The sequence below is a fragment of the Meriones unguiculatus genome, chromosome 17 (assembly GCF_030254825.1).
Source record: "Meriones unguiculatus strain TT.TT164.6M chromosome 17, Bangor_MerUng_6.1, whole genome shotgun sequence".
Lineage (NCBI taxonomy): Eukaryota > Metazoa > Chordata > Mammalia > Rodentia > Muridae > Meriones > Meriones unguiculatus.
In genome coordinates, this window is record NC_083364.1 from 97,069,163 (window position 1) to 97,088,891 (window position 19,729).

Sequence of the window (19,729 nt, forward strand, 5' to 3'; positions counted from 1 at the left end):
TGGGAGGTCGGGTGATGGACAGGACCAGGATGACAAACGCACCTGTATGATGTGATTCCAACCTTGCAGAAGAAGGAAGAGATGGAAAAGAGAAGAGGGGAGAAGGGAGGGGCAGGTAACCTGAAGGACACGTGTCAGAAGATGACAGGCCTGTGCTGGGGTTTCCAAAGCAAATCATGGGGGCTCTTGTTTTTCTGCTAAAATCTTAATAAATGTATTTCTTTGTTGGAAATTTTTATTGAGTTTATATATCATGTTAAACTAAGAAAAGTTTCACTCTTTTTATTTCAAATGTTGTGTATTTTCCAGTTTTCCAAGACCAAAAATAATCATTTCATAATCCTGACCATATCCCAATGTTTCCTGCACAGTCATGGTGACTTTCAACATCAGGCAGCACTGCGTGTTGGCTCGTCACCTTCTGTCCAGGTGTCCCACAGCAAGGGAGGGAGGAGGATTAGATCATGTTTCAGCCACAAGGCTGTTTCCAGGGTTCTTTTTCTCCAAATACAGATTATCGCCTGGTTAACTATTTTCCATGGATAGTGGGTAGAGCAGTATTTCATTTCCAACCGCTGCAAGGGGAATACGAATTTTGAAATCATGGGCTAAGATTTCTTACACTGGGCTATGCTGTGCTATGTGCTCACGCCAAAACCTCTGGGCCAAAAGAATGGCTTGATTTATTTATTGTGGAGATGGTGATGGACCTGATTTTAAGACCAAAGGAAAGGCCCAGAGAGGATTCGATTGAATATGGACAAAGAGTGTTTTTAAGTCAGCATGATAGAATTATTAATATTTCATTTATCCTAAGGGTATTTATCTGACAACATAAATTATCCATAACACAGCTGAGAAGCTACAATGGGTCCAAAAAGATGTCACACGGTCCAGGGACGGAGCTTTGCCAGAGAGAGGCATGCTACCAGCCTCATGAGGTAACAGCTGGCCTGGTCAGAGTGAAAAAGACAGAGAATTGTGCAAGCCAGACTGAAGAGCTCCACAAACACAGCCACTGCCAGAGGAATGGAGGATGGTGCGAGCAGCCAGCTCCGCTGTGCCCGGGCAGCATCTGTGGGCAGCAGAGGCCAGTGTCTCAGGGCACGCTTGGGGCGGCTCGCCCTGCCTGCACGATCCCTGGAGCTGCGGGGAGAACACGGGAAAGCCTGCTGGAGACAGCCAACACAGCGGACCATAGAGGCCTAACTGACTTGTCCGGGACGGGCAGGCTGAGCGTGGGCGCACAGAGCTCACCCGCAGAGGCGTGGGTCTCTGTCTCCTCAGCTGAAGGCTACAGAGAACAAGGTCTCTCGGCAGGGACACACACCTGACAAACCAGACTCTCAGAACAGGCCACCTCCTCGTCTCCCCAGATCTCAGCACAAGAAAACCCACCGCACAGATCTTCCTGTTGGCTGTGTGTCAGCAACATGAATATTCATAAGCAGATGTCAGCTGTCTGTGGGAAAGAACTGACTGCCCACAGGAGAGGCTCCGAGGGCCAGGAAACAAGCTGAGAGAGGAGCCTTCCTCCCGTCCTGAGTGTGATATGCTCCCCACATGGACTCACACGCTGAAGGCTCGGACTCCACCTGGGGAGTTGTTTTGGGGGTGGGGGAAATCCAGGAGGCTGGGCCTGGCACCTGTGCTCTGTCTCTCTGCCCTCCCCTCGTCTTTCTTATGAAGCTGTCGGGGCTGCGTTTAAGAGCAGTCCTCTGGCTGCTCCTCCAGAGGACTCAGGGCGTCCTCAGCACCCACTTGGCAGATCACAACCACCTGTAACACTGGTTCCAGGGGACTCAACACTCGCTTTAGCTTCTGTGCGCCTGCACACACATGGTACACATAAACACACATATGCAGGCTTGTATGCACACATACACCATTTTCAACCTCAGGGAGACACCATCAAAAGCCTCCAATGGCAGGTGAGTCCCAACCCAGTGTGAGAGTTACAGCTGTTCCACAGGAGGGATGCTCCCTCCGTGTCCCTGGGCGCCGGGACACTCCACAAGAGCCATGGACATGGCCCCGCAGGCAGCCCCTGGCACCAACGTCTTCGGCCTACCAACCACCCTCCTGGGCTGCAGCGGAGCGGGGCAGGCCGGCAGGCCCCACTTCTTCTGACCAGGAGCTTTGACAACCTGAGGTCTCCTATGTGTCACATCACAGACCCAGCTAAAAGATTCAAGCAACTGAGCACGTCTGCCCTGCGGAGGCCAAGCGGTCTTTGTTTGCTCTGCTTGTGTTTTAATATTTTGGACCAAATATAGAGCACCCCTTAGAAATAACTCCTTGAGGTGTCACTGTGCGAGTTCAGGGGACTTCAGGAAGGCCTGGGTTACATCCTGTCCCTGAGTCTAACCCACCAGCAACTCATGATTTCAAAAGTGATGAAGGTCAGGTTGGGATTTCTGTCTTCCTGGGTATGCACACACAGGCTCCCAGACCTTATTCTTGGGAATGATGAATATCTTAAGATGAAAGGAGCCGCTGGCTGGAGGACGGAGCCAGCAAGACACATTCCCCCTTCAGAGGAGAGTCCCAGCCAACCGCCAGACAGGACAGGGATCCAAACACATGTCAGTTCCAGTGACAGGAGCAACTGAAGCCCAGTTACACCTCTACTGTGCTCTCAAAATACCCAAGAGGCTTTGCAGGACCAAAGGCAACTCCGCCAGTGTCGAGGGCACGCCAAGGTAATTCTAAACTGATCCAGAACCGTAATTACGTGTTAATACTGTGCCGCCCAGAGCAGCCCTAGACTCTTCACATCCCTGCCTCCGCTTCCCACGTGCTTGGGGTAATGCGCCTAAGCCACGGAGCCTGGCTCATACAATCTTAACAAACGTACTCTGAGAGCGAAAAGCCATCTGGACAGATTGGAATCGCTGGTAAACAGTCTCTCTCTTGTTTTGCATGTGTATGGCCACATGGTATATGTCTGTGCTCATTTCTGCCTGTGGGTGGGCACAGGTGTGTGTGCAGGTGTAATCACAGGCATCTAGAGGCCCAAAGCTGCCATTGGGTGCCTTTCTTGCCTCCACTTCAGTGAGGTCTTCTCTCGCCAAACCCAGAGGCTGTTCATCCCAGCCGGCCTCGCTGCTCAGCTGGCTGCCGAGGTCCTGTCTAAGCCTGCCGAGTGTGGGGTACAGGGGGTGCTGTGCTGCCCACAGTTTCTGGGAGTCTAAGCTCTGGGTTTTGTGCTTTCCTGGCAGGTGCTCTGTCCACTGAGCCCTTTCCTGAGCTGCAAACACTGTCCCACAGAAGAGGGAGCCACACCTAATTCTCAGATTTCTTAAGAGTCTCACCCCTCTTCACACTCCACAGGGATTTGACTCTCAGAACTCACCCTCACATTTGTTTCTTATTCTCAGAAATGTTTTCTTTCAGATTCGTGTGTTGTATACATACGTGTGTTTGCCTGCGTGTGTGTGTGTGCCAGATGAAGGCTTCAGAGCCCCTGGGGTGGTAATTATAGGCGGCTGTGACTGTGGGAACCCACATCCCCAGTGTGGGTCCTGGGAATCAAACCTCAGTCCCATGCCAGAGCCACAGGCGCTCCAAACCACCAGTTTACCCCTCTAGCCTGTGCGTCCTCCAGCACGGAGAGATAGTGGCTTCAGCGGGTGAGGCACTGGCATGCAGGCCTACACACACACATCTCTGCGTGTGCGTTTCTGTGTGTATCTGTGCATGTGTGTACATGTGGAAGCCACAGGCCTGCACCACATGTCCCCACACACTTAATCAACTGACGATAGCCCAGCCCTTCGCTCTCCTTTTTTTAATTAATTAATTTTTTTATTAATTAGTTTATTCATTTTGTATCCCAGCTGTAGCCCCCTCCTTCATTCCCTCCTAATCCCACCCTCCCTCCCTCATCTCCTCCCATGCCCCTCTCCTAGTCCACCAATAGGGGAGATCCTCCCCCCTTGCATCTGACCCTAGCCTACCAGGTCTCATCAGGACTGTCTGCATTGTCTTCATCTGTGGCCTGGTAAGGCTGCTCCCCCTTCAGGGTGAGGTCAAAGAGCCAGCCACTGAGTTCATGTCAGAGACAGTCCCTGTTCCCATTACTAGAGAACGCACTGAGCTGCCATGGGCTACATCTGTGCAGGGGTTCTAGGTTATCGCAAGCATGGTCCTTGGTTAGTGTATCAGTCTCTGGGCCCAGATTCTTTTTTTCTCTCCTTGTGGAGCTCCTGTCCACTCCAGGTCTTTCTATCTCCCCCTTCTTTCATAACATTCCTTAATGGAATACTACTCAGCAATTAAAAACAAGGAAATCATGAAATTTGCAAGCAAATGGTGGGAACTAGAAAAGATCATCCTGAGTGAAATATCTCAGAAGCAGGAAGACAAACATGATATATATTCATTCACTTATGAGTGGATATTAGACATATAATATGGGATAATCATATTAAAATCTGTACACCTAAGGAAGCTAAGCAAGAAGGAGGACCCTGGGTAAGATGCTCAATCCTCATTCGGAAAAGCAAACGGGACGGACATCAGAAGAGAAAGAACATAGGGAACAGGACAAGAGCCTACCACAGAGGGCTTCTGAAAGACTCTACCCAGCAGGGAGGGTATCAAAGCAGAGGCTGAGACTCATAGTCAAACTTTGCTCTCCTTTTATTTCATGGTTATCACGTCGTACGTTGTGCTTCTGTTCACCACTCGGTCTCCTAGGAAGGAAACACCGAAGCGACTTTAAGACACATTTGCTGCATACGATGCGGGAAATCGGGTGAAGTCAAAGCTCGAGGAGCCCCCTTTAAGCGGGAAGCCTTCCTGAGCCTTCTCAGACTCACTCTTTGTCTCTTTTAAAACTTTCCCTTCTTCTTTCCACGTGGCATGAAATGACTTCTTGATGACTTCTTGTGTTAATTTTTGTTTTTAACTTTGAATATTTTCATTGCAAATGTAAGGTTTTTTTTTTTTTTTAAGGATTCAAGAGCAGCTGTACAAACATTCAGCTTTTAAAAATCAACCGAGTTTTGATAAATGTTGCTTTAGTTATTGAGGGTGGAGATCACGGACTGGAAGGCCACACTGCTGCATGGACGGAACTGTGAATCCCAGGCCTCTAACTTCCTTCTCTATTCCGTGAGCAGCAGCAATGGCCCCCAGCCCTCTGAAAGCCATGCCTAAAATGCTAATTTGTGGGCTCAGGCACCTTTTCCCTCGGGGCTTTTGACGCAGTCTGTGCACACTGGATGCTTTTTGTTAAGCTCTTAAAGGCTGAACGAAGCTAAGAGATTTTTCTGAAAATCAAAGATTTTTGTGGAAGACCTTAAAAAATAATGATAAAGGTAGCATTATTGGAATGCAATCGCCTGAGAAGTGAAGGACAAACTGCACGGAAAGCAGACAGGGGGGGCTGGGCAGAGGCTCTGCAGGTAAGAGTGCTGTGTGAGCTCCTGGAACCTACGTAAAAGCCACAACCTCAGCACTGTAGGAGGCTGGGACCCAAGAGACCCTCGGGACAGCTGTAGAGAGAGCCCAGGCTCCGAACCTGAAGCTTGGACAGAAAGCTCAGTGGAGGCCTGGCCTCTGATGACTGGTGTGGCAGGGCCCAGGCCACTGCAGTGCTGCCACTTCTGGGCTCACGGTCCTGGGTGCCCTGAGAGGTTAGGCTGAGCAGCCACAGGGAGCAAGCCGGAAGGCAGTGTCCTACCCTGACCTCTGCTTCAGCTCTGCCTCCACGTTCCGGCCTGCAGCACCTGCCCAGCCTTCCTCAGTGACAGAGTACAACCTGGAGAGTTCCGAGATGAAGCGAACCCTTTCCTCCCCAGCGTTCCTTTGGCCGTAGCGTTTATCATAGCCGTGGAAAGCAAGCGAGGTAACAGGTCCACGGAGGACTGCTGTCTGGGAGAGGACTGTGAAAGAGCTTCAGCACTGGGTTGGAAACGCTATTGAGTAACTAGAGCTTCACAGTCTGCTGTGTGGCCGAGTGGAAAATAAGAGTGTTGAGAGACGTGCAAACACTATCGGTGCCACAGCTCCTAGTCGCCCTCCAGAACCTGACCGTGAGACCTAACTACAGAAGAGCCGGCAAGCTCAAACAGCATGGGGGAGTGAAGCTGGTCTTGACCTGGAAGCTTTATCCCCCTGACCAGCTACTGGAGTGAAACGCCAACCACCAGGCTTGCACAGGTGTGAACTCAGCAGTGACCAGCCGGCAAGACAAGTCACCTGGTGCATGAGTGGAGTGACCAGCTCTTCTCCAGCTGGCTCTCAGGCCCAGCTCCCCAAGTTGAAGCTCAAACCTAGCGCCAGCTACATGGGCCAAGAACCTGTGTCTACATGGGTCGTGGGCTCTAGACAAGACTGTCACCTTGCTAAAGGGACACAGTATTGAGCTGACGTCTACCGATTAGTGCACAGCCAGTCCTCATCCGAGAAGCTTCCTTTGTAGTGATTAACACAGAGAACTGGAGCTAACCAGAAGAAGAAATGCAAGGCTGATCCCCAAACCCAGCATCTCTGTCACACTCCCTCCCCCCAAGGCGCAGGGTTCTTGGCAGCGCAGGGGATGGGAAGAGTCAGGGGCAGTGGACGCCTGTGAGTACAGGAAACAACGCTCTCTGGACACAGCTGAGCTTGTGATTGTACGGCAGCCCAGAGGGGACACACAGGGCCTGGGAAGGCTCAACAGACAAAATCCCAGCCCAGACAGGCACACTCTCAGCTGAGGAGCTCTTGGCTGAGAGCTGCAGACACGGAAGGCTCTGTTTTCTTTAATGGCGCCGCCCTAGGCAGACGGACCACACTCTATCTGATCATGCGTGGGTACCACAAAGTGTACTTCATGGGTTTAGGAGAATGGCACAAAGTTGGAAGTGAAGAGGGATCTGGTAGAGTCAGGGGATGGGTGAGTATAAGCAACAAGCAACAAGGAAATTCTCAAAGAACTAATAAAAATTAAAAAGAAAAGGGGAACACTAGTGAGATTAGAGAATAGCACCTTTCCTTTGTACTTTATTAAATGTACTAAATTAGCCACTCTATTTCCTCCATTAAAAATTCTGTATTAGCCTTACATTTTAACAACATGTCTCCATTCTAGAGTAGCTGGGAAATTATATACTTTCATTAGGCAAGAAAACAACTATTACAAGATGAACAGCCAAAAATAAAAATCACAGACTATTATCTAAAGTGTGATAAGTAGGACAGACAGACTAAAAGCCTGTTTAAGTAGGACAGACAGACGATAAGCCCGTCACCAAACACAAAGTGACGACAGCTGCACGAGGCAGGGAATATGCTGTAACAGGAGTTTCTTTTCAATGCTTCCATAGTATCTCTAGTTAAAAAGAAGTCGCAGAGGATGGCGAGAGCCTCAGGGGACAAAGGCACTTCTGCCAAGATGGACACTGAGTTTGGGCCCCCGGTCCAACATGGACAAAGAAAGCCTAGTCCTACAAATTGTCTCCTAACCTTTACATGCACATTGTGGTACTAGTCCCCCCAATACACACACCCATGCCCACCCCGCACACAGATATCACACACCCACACACACATAAACACACACACAAACTCACACATATAAACACACACACACAAATAAATATAATGAAATATTTTTTTAATCTTGGACAATGTATGTTAATATAATGAACAGATGAGAAAACAAGATAAAGCTAGCAAATCCTGTGGCCTTCACGGTATGTCTTCCTAACACTATTCAGTATATGTCAGCTTTTGTCAACATAACTTATCTCCGATGCGTATTGTGTGTCCTGTGTGAATGCTCAGTTGGTCTGCGCGCACATGCTGGGCCCTGAAGGATGCGCTCAGCCACACTCAGAAAACCTTCCTGACGGGATCAGCCCCCAACAGCATCAGTTTTTAAATCCCCAAGTGGTTTTATCAGCCTCCTTCTCTTCAAGATTATGGTCCGTCTGCTCCCTTATGGGGGGTCAGTGCTGACCATGAGTGTCCTTAGCGGTTGTCTGACATCTTCATCTCCCAAACCTTAGCAAGGATGTCACCTATGCCCTTAAACACCGCCCACAGGAGATGAAGCTTTCCATCAGCCACTCCCCTCCTCGGCACAACCACGGGCAAACCTGATCCCTGAGTTTCTGGTTCCCACCAGATGCAGAACCTCCTATTCTCTCATCCCTGACAGTTTCTGTACAGATTTAAATGCCCAGAGTGTCCTGGGCTGGGCACGGTGGTCACGGCTCACCATGCCAGCCCTCGGGAGACAGAGCAGGAGAGAGAATTCAGCGCAGTCTGGCCACAGTGAGGCCATTTTCAGAAGCGAGTTGCCTGTAGCTGTCCACGAGGGACGGCTCCAGGAGGCCTCCCATTCCCAGGCTGTGTGCGCTGTGGCTGTCACTGCTCAGGTCTGCGCAGGCAGACATGTTGTTCAGACTCTGTGGGTTAGTGCCCAATGCCATGTGATCAGCATTTACATACAAACAACACGCAACTGCCTTGGGGTTTTCATTTACTTATAAATGTAACAATAATATTTGAAGAAAAAGAAGCCATGAATTTGAGAGGGGGTTGTGGGAGATAAGGGTAGGGCTGGAAGTAGGAAAGGGATGGGAATGATATAATTATAACTAAAAATAAAGTTTAGAAAATCAATTGAGTCTATCCCAATGTTTTTAACACCAAGAATAGAAAGCTGCATTAAAAAAGGGGTCTTTGAGAAGCGCAGTATCCACTATTGTATAATGAGGTATTTTTTAAAAAATGACTTCTCTCATTTCTGTACCTGCAGCCAACCAGGAGCACAATCAATAGTCCTTCAAAGAGAGGCTCTGCACACAGCAGGCTCACACGAGAGAGGCAGGCCCCGTGACGATGACAAACGTCCTGAAGTGCCTAGAACAACTCAGCCCCCACCCTCCACCAGCCCCAGGGAGACTTTATATGCGACATATACCTCAGAGAGCAAAGGGGAGACAGAGAAGCCCAGCACCCGGAGACAGGGGCGCAGGGGCAGCATGTGCTGACCTGATGCAGCTCAGTACTCGGGGTCAGGTAAAAGTAGGTCCCGAGGCTTTGGAGCCAGGTCAAAGGTCAAGCAGGGAAGCAGGACCTCTGCGATGGGACACTGCCAGAGAGCAGGCGAGGGTGGCGAGAGTGGCAGGGTCACTCAGAGGCCAAAGGTTCAGTCCTCAGGACCTGCTAAACTCATGACTGCCACGTGCTCACTCAAGTGTGTGCTTCACACCAAAAATAAACTGCACATGCGCCTGATACCACACTAGGTGGCAAACAAAGTCACGTGAGGAAGCCGCAGCCAGCCTTTCCGGCCTGTATGACCTAGATTAAGAAACAGATCGCTCAGCTGACGGCAGACGACGGACAGAGGACCGGGATATACACCAGTCAGGGAACAACAAATAGAAGTCTACTGAGAAATCAGCCGACAGACAGACAGATAGACCGTCAGCCACTGTCCAAAAAACCCCCAGGGCTTTAGCAGAAGCCAACATAAACTCTGACCTCCACATGTTAGGTGGTAAATTAAGCACAGAGAAAATCCCCACTGGGTCTGGATAAAGATTATATGAACATAAAAGAACAATTAAAATGAATCAATCTTAGTGGGTGCAAAAGGTCTATTAGCACTCAAAATATCGCAGAAAACTCAGGCCAAACGTGGCCTATTAAAAAAAAATCACAGTGAAAAGTGGCCCAAAATAAAGTAAAACCAGACAGAGCTGAAGCATCAGAAGATAATCCGCAGCCATCAAGGGCTTGATGTGCCATTTTCAAAAATTAGCTATTCAAAACCATCAGGCAAACTGGTGGCAAATGTTGAAAACAGCAGAGGCCGGGCAAGGAGTCCTCAGCTGGCCCAAGATGCCCTGTGCTTGTCAGGACTCCCAGCACACAGATACTGAAAATACGGATAAGTAATATTCAAGAGATATTGGGGAGAAATGATAAACAGACTTGGGCAGGATTGGGGGGATGGGACTTCAGAATAAAACAGAAAAAAAAAAAGGACTCAAGGAAGAGAAACATAATGAACTCCACATCTCAGCATATCAGACCAAAACATCAAAGAGAAAGGGAAGTACCGAAGGTGGCTGAGACAGAGCAGAGATTATCTACAAAGGAAAAGAGCTGATGGATACAAGATTCCTCCTCTGCAGCAGTAGATGCCAGAAGGCAATAAAATCATACCTTCAAAGTGCAGAGGGAAAACAACTGCTAGCCTAGTGTGTGTGTGTGTGTGTGTGTGTGCGTGTGTGAGTCAGAATTATGCAAGAATGGAGTTAACTGAAAAAGCACTGCAATGAAAGCTAACAGTTATGCTCAGGCACACTTAACTGAAGGACTATTAGAGTTTATCTCCAATAAGAAGAATATTAAATCCAGAAGGGGAAATCGCTGACATTCAAGAAGCAGAGATTAAAGAAAATTAGTCAGCAAGTTGATAAATCAAGATAAGAATTGATACAATTAAAAAGATAATCTGTATGGGGCGGGGTAATGGCTGGACCTCACGGCCTCAGAGCTTCTCACAGAGATGGTCACGGCCAACTTCCTCTGTAAGTGCAGAAAACAGCATTCAGTCCTCCACCAGTCCACGCACTGAGTGTTCTGGTTCTTCCTGTCACTGTGACAAAGTACCCTGAGAACAAGAGACCTGGGAAGCTGGGCTTTCTGCTCACAGCTCCAGGTCACAGCCTTCACTGAGCAGAAATCAAGGCAGGAGCTTGGCAGCATCCTCCACATGCAGGATATCCAGCCCAGGAAATCAAGACAGCCCCCTCAGACATGCCAAGGCCAGCCTGGCCTCTATAATTTACAGTGATGACTCTTTCCAGTGAGTCTAGCCTGTGTCCAGTTGACTTCCGGAACTCAGCAGCGTGCTGGGGCACTGCAGGGAGGTTGCGTGGCTGAAGACAGGCCGGTGTGATGGGCCAGGACCTCGGCTCCACAGCCCTGGGCACCTTCACGCCTCCAGGCTCCTCTGAGGGGCAAGAGCAGATTGGCGGGAGTGTCACGGAGTCTTGACTGTCTGACCACCTGTCCCGTCTTCACTGCTGTAGTTCAGCTAGTTAGCATACCTCCTCCCACAAAGCCACATTCTGTCCATGATGACAGCCACATGTAGGATTTGTCTTAGACCAGCTTTCAAGTGACTGAAGGAGCCAGGAGAACCCTCAGTCTGCCCGACGACAAGGGGGCTGTAGACAGTCACCTGAGCACAGCTGCAGACAGGGAGGGAACGTCCTCTAACGGACACAGACTTGGAAAACCACAAGGACCCCCCTAGGCCTAACCGGAATTTGAAGAGCCTGACCTGAGCGCACAGGCTTGGGAGATGCACAGTGGGTAAAACGCTGGCCAAACATGCACAAAGACCCAAGTTCAAATCCCTAGCACCCAAATAAAGGCCCAAACCCCAGCCCTGGGCAGGTGAAATCATGATCTCTGGGGCCTGTCTGAATAGGAGAGAGACCAGTGAGAGACCCTGCCTCAAAGATAAGGTGAAAAGAAATTGAAGACAACCAGGACAGAGTTAAAGAGGGGGGACAGAATGGTCAAGTCTGTGACAGCTTAGCATATATGATAATGACCAACTATGAACTGTGGTCGCAGCAAAGGCCCAGGTTCCTTGAGGTTCTGATGAAAACTGTACCAGACAAAACTGAGGAGAAGGAGCTGCAGTTGACCCAGTGCTGACAGACAATGAACTTTTGATGCAGGCTCTGGGGAGGGGCGGGGGGAAAGGAAGCCTTGGGAACAGTTCCTCACCTTCCACAATGATTTAATGTGCATCTTGGCAGCCTCTGGAGCAATGCAACCTTGGCCATACAGGTCTCACCCCTTCCAGCGTGAGATCTGGGCACAACACATGGAGTTGCCTCACCTCATTGGCCAAGGATGACAAGTCCTGCCTTGGGAGAGACCAAACAGGAGGAAGAACGTGTTTCCCATGGCAGAGGAAAGGGGCTGGAGAGGAAGATGACTGAATGGGAGCCTGGCCGCCATTCCCCACTGATCTCCTACAAAACCCACCCCAGAGAGAGCAATCCTCTGCCCTAAACCACCAGCATCAGCTAGAGGCGGTTGCTAAGGTGCGATCCCTTCTACTTACCAAACCTGGGGTGTTGGCTGCATCCCGGGCACACACAGCTTCCTCCTGGGCTGCACATCCCAGCAGGATCAGAATAAGACCCGCACAACCTCGTCCCCGGGACACGTTACATTACAGTCTCATCTCCTGGACACGTTACATTACAGCCTTGTCCCCTGGACACATTACAGCACCCCATTCTCTACACTACAGTCTGAAACCTGGGTTCAATTCCCAGCACCCACATGATGGTTCACAGCCTTCTGTAACCCCTGTTCCAGGGGATCCAACACCCTTCCTGTCCTCCCTGAACACAAGGTATGCATGTGGTACTCATACATACATGCAGGCAAGACATACATACATATAAACTAAAATGTAAACAATTAGTATGTCTGATTTTCAGTATGATGTGCTTGTTTCAAGGGCCTAGCGTCACATGGTTGGATAGGTTTTTTCCGACCAAAAGCATATGTGCACAGTAAGCCCCGTGTCCTCTCTCCTCCTGCTGTTTAATCTGAATAATGACGCAAATCTCTATAAACAGGGAAGAGGATCCTCACAGAGTCACAACCTCTACGGATTTCTAAGCACATGTGTGTGGCATGTTCTAAGTGTTTGCTGGCTCACTATTAAACTCTATTTTAAGTGCATAATTGGATGGTTAGAGCAAGAACACGCTTGTGTCCACCTGGGGAGGAGAAGAACAATGACCAAACTTTGAAAGACGGTTGAGAGACACCAGAGATATAGTATGTGCCCAGAATGTGTGAGGACCTGAGCTTGATACACACGCACACACGAGTGTGCACACACACACTTCATAAGTGAGATGAAGGAACTGAACTGCGACGCGTTTATAAAGAAATCACTGGCTGGCCAATAGTCAAATTCAGTTTCCTAATAAGTAAAACAAATTTGGTCGTAGTGAATTATCACAGCAGCAGGAGCGTAACTGACAGTAACGGGACAGAAGCCCATCCCATCTACCCATGGTGAGCATCTGAGCATTTCATGAGACCCTGACACCCTCTCAGCAGTACTGTCCCCCAGAGCAGAGACGGCCGACCTGCACACCGGTGTCACGTCGCTGTGAACGTAACCAGGCTTCCTCACCAGCTGCTCCCCCTCCTCATCCATCCCTGTCAACCATGCCACCCTAGGCGGGCCGCTGGCCTGGGGTCATAGCAAAGGTGACAAAAGCCCTGAGGTTGTGGCATTCCCTCTCATCAGAATGGGAAGACAAGACCCCACCGTATTCGGCTGGCTTCCACGACACAGAATGCTCTGCCGAGCCGGGAGCCCACCTTCCCTGGGGACAGGCTCCACCTCGACACAAGGTCACCTCTGCTTATCAGGAGCTAAGATGCCGCAGAACTTTGGCAAGAATCCCACACTGTAAACTGAGGCTCAGCCAGCAGAGAGTCCATCAGAAGTGGAGCCATCCCAATGCCTCTCCGCAGACTCCATCTCCGGGAAGAGGAAATGCGCGCACCCGGCCCCACGTGATACATGGGAGAATGATGGCGCCCACTGAGGCCTAGTTTATTCACATCTGCTAGAGAGCAGATGAGAAGAGAAGAGTCTGCCTCCACAGTGTAGTCCTGGACAGCAAGAGCTCAGGCAGTCGTTCCCCACCCAGGCTTCGGGTTGGGGGCCGTAGCTGTGAGGGCTCTGGGGAAACAGAGGCAGGCAGCAAGCACTGATTCCTGGGGAAGCTTGACGCACCCCTCCTCTTTGTGTCCCCACTTCTCTGGAACCTGGTGTGACACCATCCACCCATCGGGGCCACACAATGAGCAGCGCTGCCCGCCGCGGCACAGGCCCACAATGGTGTCTCCCATGAACATGAAGAGTACCTCACGCCATTCCTCTCCCTGCACAAAACGTGAAGAAACCAAAAGGGCAGTTGATCCGGTTGGTGAGCTGTTAAGAGAGTGACCTGGGTGACTAGCTCGGCCATGGCAAGGGTTCGTTCCGAGGCCCTGTGAATTCTGGGGTAGAGAGTGTCCATGGCCCCTTGGCTGATGTGCCCAGCCCGGAAGTGACGGCTGAATCTTTTCCTGGAGCCTCGGGACCCAAGCAACGCCATGGCGCAGAGCACAAGAGTGAGCAGGAGCTCTGTCCACTGCCTTTCATCTGTGCGTGGAGGTGGTATTTTGTAAAACAACCGGCATATCTAGCAAAGCAACCCAGGCTGGTTTTCCAACTTGACCTTCACCAAAGGAGACCTTGAACCTGGCTGTATCTGGACAAACGTTATTGATTCTCTGATGAGTTCTGGTGGCAATAGACACAGAGGCTCTTCTAGCTCTAAGCCTGGCTGCTCCCACAGACACACACTGAAGAGGCTGAGCGAAAAGTCCTTCTGGAAAGATCTGCTCATGGGGAACACGCTTTGAGCTTGGAACATGCCCCCTGCCAGCGCTCCAACCACAGCGGAGCCTCATGACCTCTGAAGAGGGATCCTACGAGCAGCCGACACAGATGGCCTCTCCCGGCCGGATAGAGAGACCCATGATGGCCTCTCCCGGGCCGGATAGAGAGCCCAGTGCTAGGAGTTGTACACATGCCAGGCCACGGCTGGCAAGCTAGGAAAGCACCATGTTTAACCGAGTCGGAGTTCCCTTGAAAACACAGCCCTGCCTTCCTTCCCGCTGCTCTGCAGATTCTGGGGCAGAGCAAGTGTCTAAGGCAGGCAAGTGTCTAACCTTCCTCCCCTTGATGGCTCACAGCGAGCCAGGGGATGCCAGAACCTTCTCCCTCCATCCTCAGCGCCGGCTCAGGCCACTGAATCTCTCAAGCGCCTGTGTGGTGGAGCTGCCCGTGGCCTCAGCCTCCTCTACCCTGATATCTGTTACACTGCCCTCAGACACCTCTCCTTTCCCTCCTGGATAGTGGGTTCAGGGTCTAAAGGTGAGGAACTGCACAGACCATCTATCTCTAGAGCAGAGGTGTGAAATCCCCACTCCATAATGGTGTCAACACAGAGAAGGGCTGGGCCAAGCCAGGACAAGGCTCAGAGGAATGAGTGGGAGGTGGAGCAGTTGCAAGGCCTCACGGGTCACCGGGACTCCCCATTGTCAGCAGGACCAGAAGGAAGAGAGCACAGCCCACCGCTGATGGGCAGCAGACGAGGCAGAGTGAGAAAGACGGCCAGACTGAATCCGACCCCAAAGCAACACGTTCAGTGTGACATTTTAGTAACATCACGAAGGTCCCTAGGTGGGTGAGGGCAGGCAGGCCCGCTTTAGGGAGATAGAACTAAACGCAGAGCAACATTTGAAACACAAGTTCCTAAGGCACATGGAACAGTCACTTCAGAGGACAGCAAGGGCCCGAGGGGAGCCGCTCGTGCTGGGCAAACCTGAGCAGCACAGGCTGCCTCCCATGTCCTCACCTAGCCTGGGCACCGGGGACGGCCGAGCGGGACTCGGTGCCCTACGCCAGCGTTAGCTCTCCTCTGTCTCTCATGAGCACCGGGCCTGCCTTAAGCCACAGTCCTGTGGTTCAAGAGAACAAGATTAAAATCCCCTCCCCAGAAGGGCTGAGCTAACCCGTCACTTTGTGCTAAACAGCAGAGCCCAGTTCTAAAAGTTTAGCAAGAAATGCCAATCAGTGCTTGAGCAGGAAGGGGAGAAGCTATAGTTCACAGGATCAAAGGAAATTGGGTTACACAGGCCAAATATTCAAATGAGATCAAAACCAGCCACGGGGTCCACACCATCCATTTCTGAGATGGCGTTCATAACTGTGCCTGCCCCTCCACGCTGACCCTGCCCTCTTCAGCCTGCCCAGCTTCCGAGACGGAATCACCTCCAGGGCCTCAGTGCCACAAGCCGATGGGGAGCCCAGCAGCCCACATACCTGTCATCCAGACGGCAACAGAAGAATCTGGGCACTTGTGGGTGTCTTCCTCCAAAGGTGGCATTTCCTTGTCTTCTCTCTGGCCGACCACCTCCTCCCTGCCAGGCTCCCACTTAACCGCAGTGCCATTCTGTCTACTCTGCTCCTGGCTTGCAATCTGTGGCCCTTGTTCTCCGACATAGAGAAATACAATGGTACCAACATAAAGGTGCCACCCTTCCGAGATTCTGCCAACAGGGACAGCCTGAGGCCCATGTAAGTGCTAAATCTATTCTATCTCAACCCACCTCATTTGAGCTCATTGATGGCAGCAGGATTTACGACTGGCCGACAGCTTCATCAATTAACTAGTTGGGCTATTGCCACAGCTTACACAACTGTCACATCTGTGGATTTATGGCATTCTGGGCTAACGCAGCACCATCGCTCTCACTTTCCTGTGAGCGTTCGTTTCACCCTGAGAGATAATTCATCACGGCTATTATGAGAACACCAACATAAACAAAAGAGAGAAGAAGCATGGAGGCTGCGGCCTAATTGCCCGAATCAATCTCCCGAAGGAAGGAGAGGCTTCGTGAAGTCTGCTGCCTTCAGAAGAGCCCAGGGCTTAGCCCAGCTCTAAAGCTAGTCATGTTCTGAAGTGTGAAGGGTCCAGTGCGGTCTATAGCCAAGCGTGCGCACTGCTCTCTGCTGGGGCATCCGGGTTGGGCTCTAAGGGCTGCGTTAAGAAGGGCGCTCAGTCAGTACAGTACCCTCTCAGCATGACCAACTGTGCTCAGCCAGCCAAGAGCCTCTGACAGACAAATAGGCCAGCAGACTTCCCCTGCCTTCCCCGCCCAAAGAGAAGGTGGCCCCAAGGCTCTCACCCATTAATTTCTGCTGTCTGATCTCATGAGACCAGTTGCGGGGGTCCCCAGGGTTTTCTGCATCCTGCAGCAAACTTAGGAGGAGCCTAACCCAGAGAAAAGGAGCAGCAGCGAAGGGAACCACTGATTCTACAGCTTGCATCATCCTGTAGACAAGGACAGAACTTTCAAATGAGTTAGAAAACAGGAGCCGCAAACAAACAAGATTTTCCTACCCCTGTGATGTAAAGGCTGCCATGAGCACCTGCCAGCTTTGGTGACATTTGTGCAACAGAGAAAGGATGGATTTGGGAAGCAAAGATACAGGTTCAAATGCAGAATCCCTCCCCAAGCGCTCATCCTATGAGAGACTTTGTACCCACCAGGGTGAAGCCATGTCTCCCACAGTGGACGTGGCAGGGAGGGTACGGCAGGCTGAGAACTGTGAGCAGACAACTTGCAGGGCTGCAGGGCGGAAACACCGGAAGCCACGCACACGCAGTGTCCTGCACACTGGCTCAGACGCTCATCACAGTGAAAGGAACCTTTCAGTCTCTCACTTCTGTCTGACAGGTGGTGGGCAGGGCAGCCCCCAGAAGGCAAAGCTCACGTGCAGTTCCGTGCAGCACAGAGACTGTGCGGGCGGTGTGCACATCCCCACGGTAGAGAATGACACACACACACACAGGCACATACACACGTATGTGCACACACGCATGCATTGTTCCCTCTTAGAAAAGAATTGAGTATGTTGTTCTGCATGAGCGGCAGCTCCTAACGATGAGCTTTTCAGCTGCTGGGAGAGGTGGGTATGGAAAGGAAAGCAACAATCACCCTTCCAGAGGCACCTGCTGTACTGTGTGACACCAGCCCGCAGCTGTCCTGAAGGACACATGAGCAAATGCCAGAGGGAAACACCTTAAGGTGAGCTTTTAAAGTCCTCAGCATGGCTGCCACCACTTGACAGAAGCAAACATTCTCTAAACACTTCTCCTTTTGACTTGAGGGGATACTCAGCAAGACGGAAGACAACTCTTCCACCATCCTTCATGCTGTGTGGGGCTCCGGGGCGCTCCCAGGAAGCTGCCTCAGAGCATGGCGGCCTGCTTGCTGGGCCCTCCCTGGCCACTCCTGGCTGCCACCCACAGCTGTGGCCTCTGTGAACTTCAGGCTAGAGGACACCCTGCTCCAGACTGCAGGTGCCAGCACAGCCTGCTGGGGACCCCTTCCCACATCCTGGCCGCCCATTCTGTCCCTCACACACGACACACGCTGAGTCAGCTCAGCTATGACACCGTCTCTGACTCCCAGGACGTCTTGGTGAGACACCCCTCCACAGAGGTCTGTCTGCCTCCATCAGGTGCAGAGGCCGGGAGCACACTCTGCAAACTACCGAAGGCTGAACAGACACTAGGCCATACAACATCGAATCGCTCCCTTCATTCAGAACGTCTGTGGGAAACAACGGGCGTGTGTCCTGAGGGACAGCTGCTGGGACACAGGACATGAACATGTCCTCATACCCTGCCACAGTCCTCCCTTTGTTCTGGGGTAGAACTGAGTGGAAGGGAAGCTGAGCTTGAGCAGTCTTGGTGCTCATAGCTGTGGGTCTTTCCCCGAGGAGGGCCACGAGCCTTCGCAATCCACAGCAGCTTGCAGTGTTTCGGTATGAAACCAGACTTTCCCCAACTGTGACAGAAGACGATCCATTAAAGCCTTGCTCATCTGCCTGATGCTCCCTGCGTCTATAAATATCACCCCAAGCAAGAGAGGAAACAGGGTCTTTTTGCAGAATCTCCTTATACAACACGCAGAACCTTGAGATGGGCGACGCAAGTGCTGTCTAACTCTGCTAACCCTGACTAGCTCACAGGGAGATGGCAGGCATGTGGCGTGCATCCTCCGCTCTCCACACGCATGTGGTCTCCTGCCCTGCTTTCACCCGTATCATGGGGGGAAACACAGAATCATAAAAGACTCACACAAGTCCATCTATTTTTAAAAACGGTACTCGGTGCTATCTTAGGGTTATTGTAGCTGTGATGAACAGCATGACCAAAGAAACTTGGGAGGAAAGGGTTTACTCAGCTCACAGTTCCACAGCACATTTCATCATCAAAGGAAGTCAGTTCTATGTGGGATGACAACAAAGAAGTTTATAAATGGATGAACGGTGACAGTTTGTACAATATTATGAACTTGACTGGGGCCCTTGAAGTATTTTCTGAAAAAAAAAAAAAAAATGGGTGAAATAAGCAGGGCGCAGTGGCACACACCTGTGATCCCAGCACTCCAGGAAGCAGAGGCAGGTGGACCTCTGTGAGTTCGAGGCCAGCCTGATCTACAAAGTGAGTCCAGAACAGCCAAGGCTACATGGAAAAACCCTGTCTCAAAAAAACAAAAACAAAAGAAAAAAGAGATGAAATACTAAAAATTGTGCTATGTATATGTTACTATAATATCTTAACGATATTCTTTCAGCCACACTCAGATGATAAGGCTTGCCATGATCACCAGGGACCAGGCTTCTCTGGGGTACTGGGCTCTCAAAAAAGCCCTTTGCACTAGGAATGAGCTCACGTTGCAGGGCTCAGGTGGTAATATGAAATACACAACCCTCCTTACACTGCCCTCCCCCAAGACCACTCAGTGAACAGACAGCGTGGAAACAGAAAGACGAAGCCAGCTGAGACCTGAGGAAGGCCGCAGTCCTGTCGCCTAGACTGCCCTACTGTAGAGCTCTCACTCCGAGCAGAGGAGAAACGGGTGGCTTTTATAACCAGCAGGCTTTTACGGGCCCACGGCTGCCTTCTTCTCCTTTGAACAAAACCCCCTTCAGTGTGAGAAGGTACCCAGCCTGTCCAGAGCTGTGCCATTCCTGATTCTCTTGTCCTGTCCCCCAAGTCCTGACTGAGGACACTCTCACTCTCTCTCCAAACAG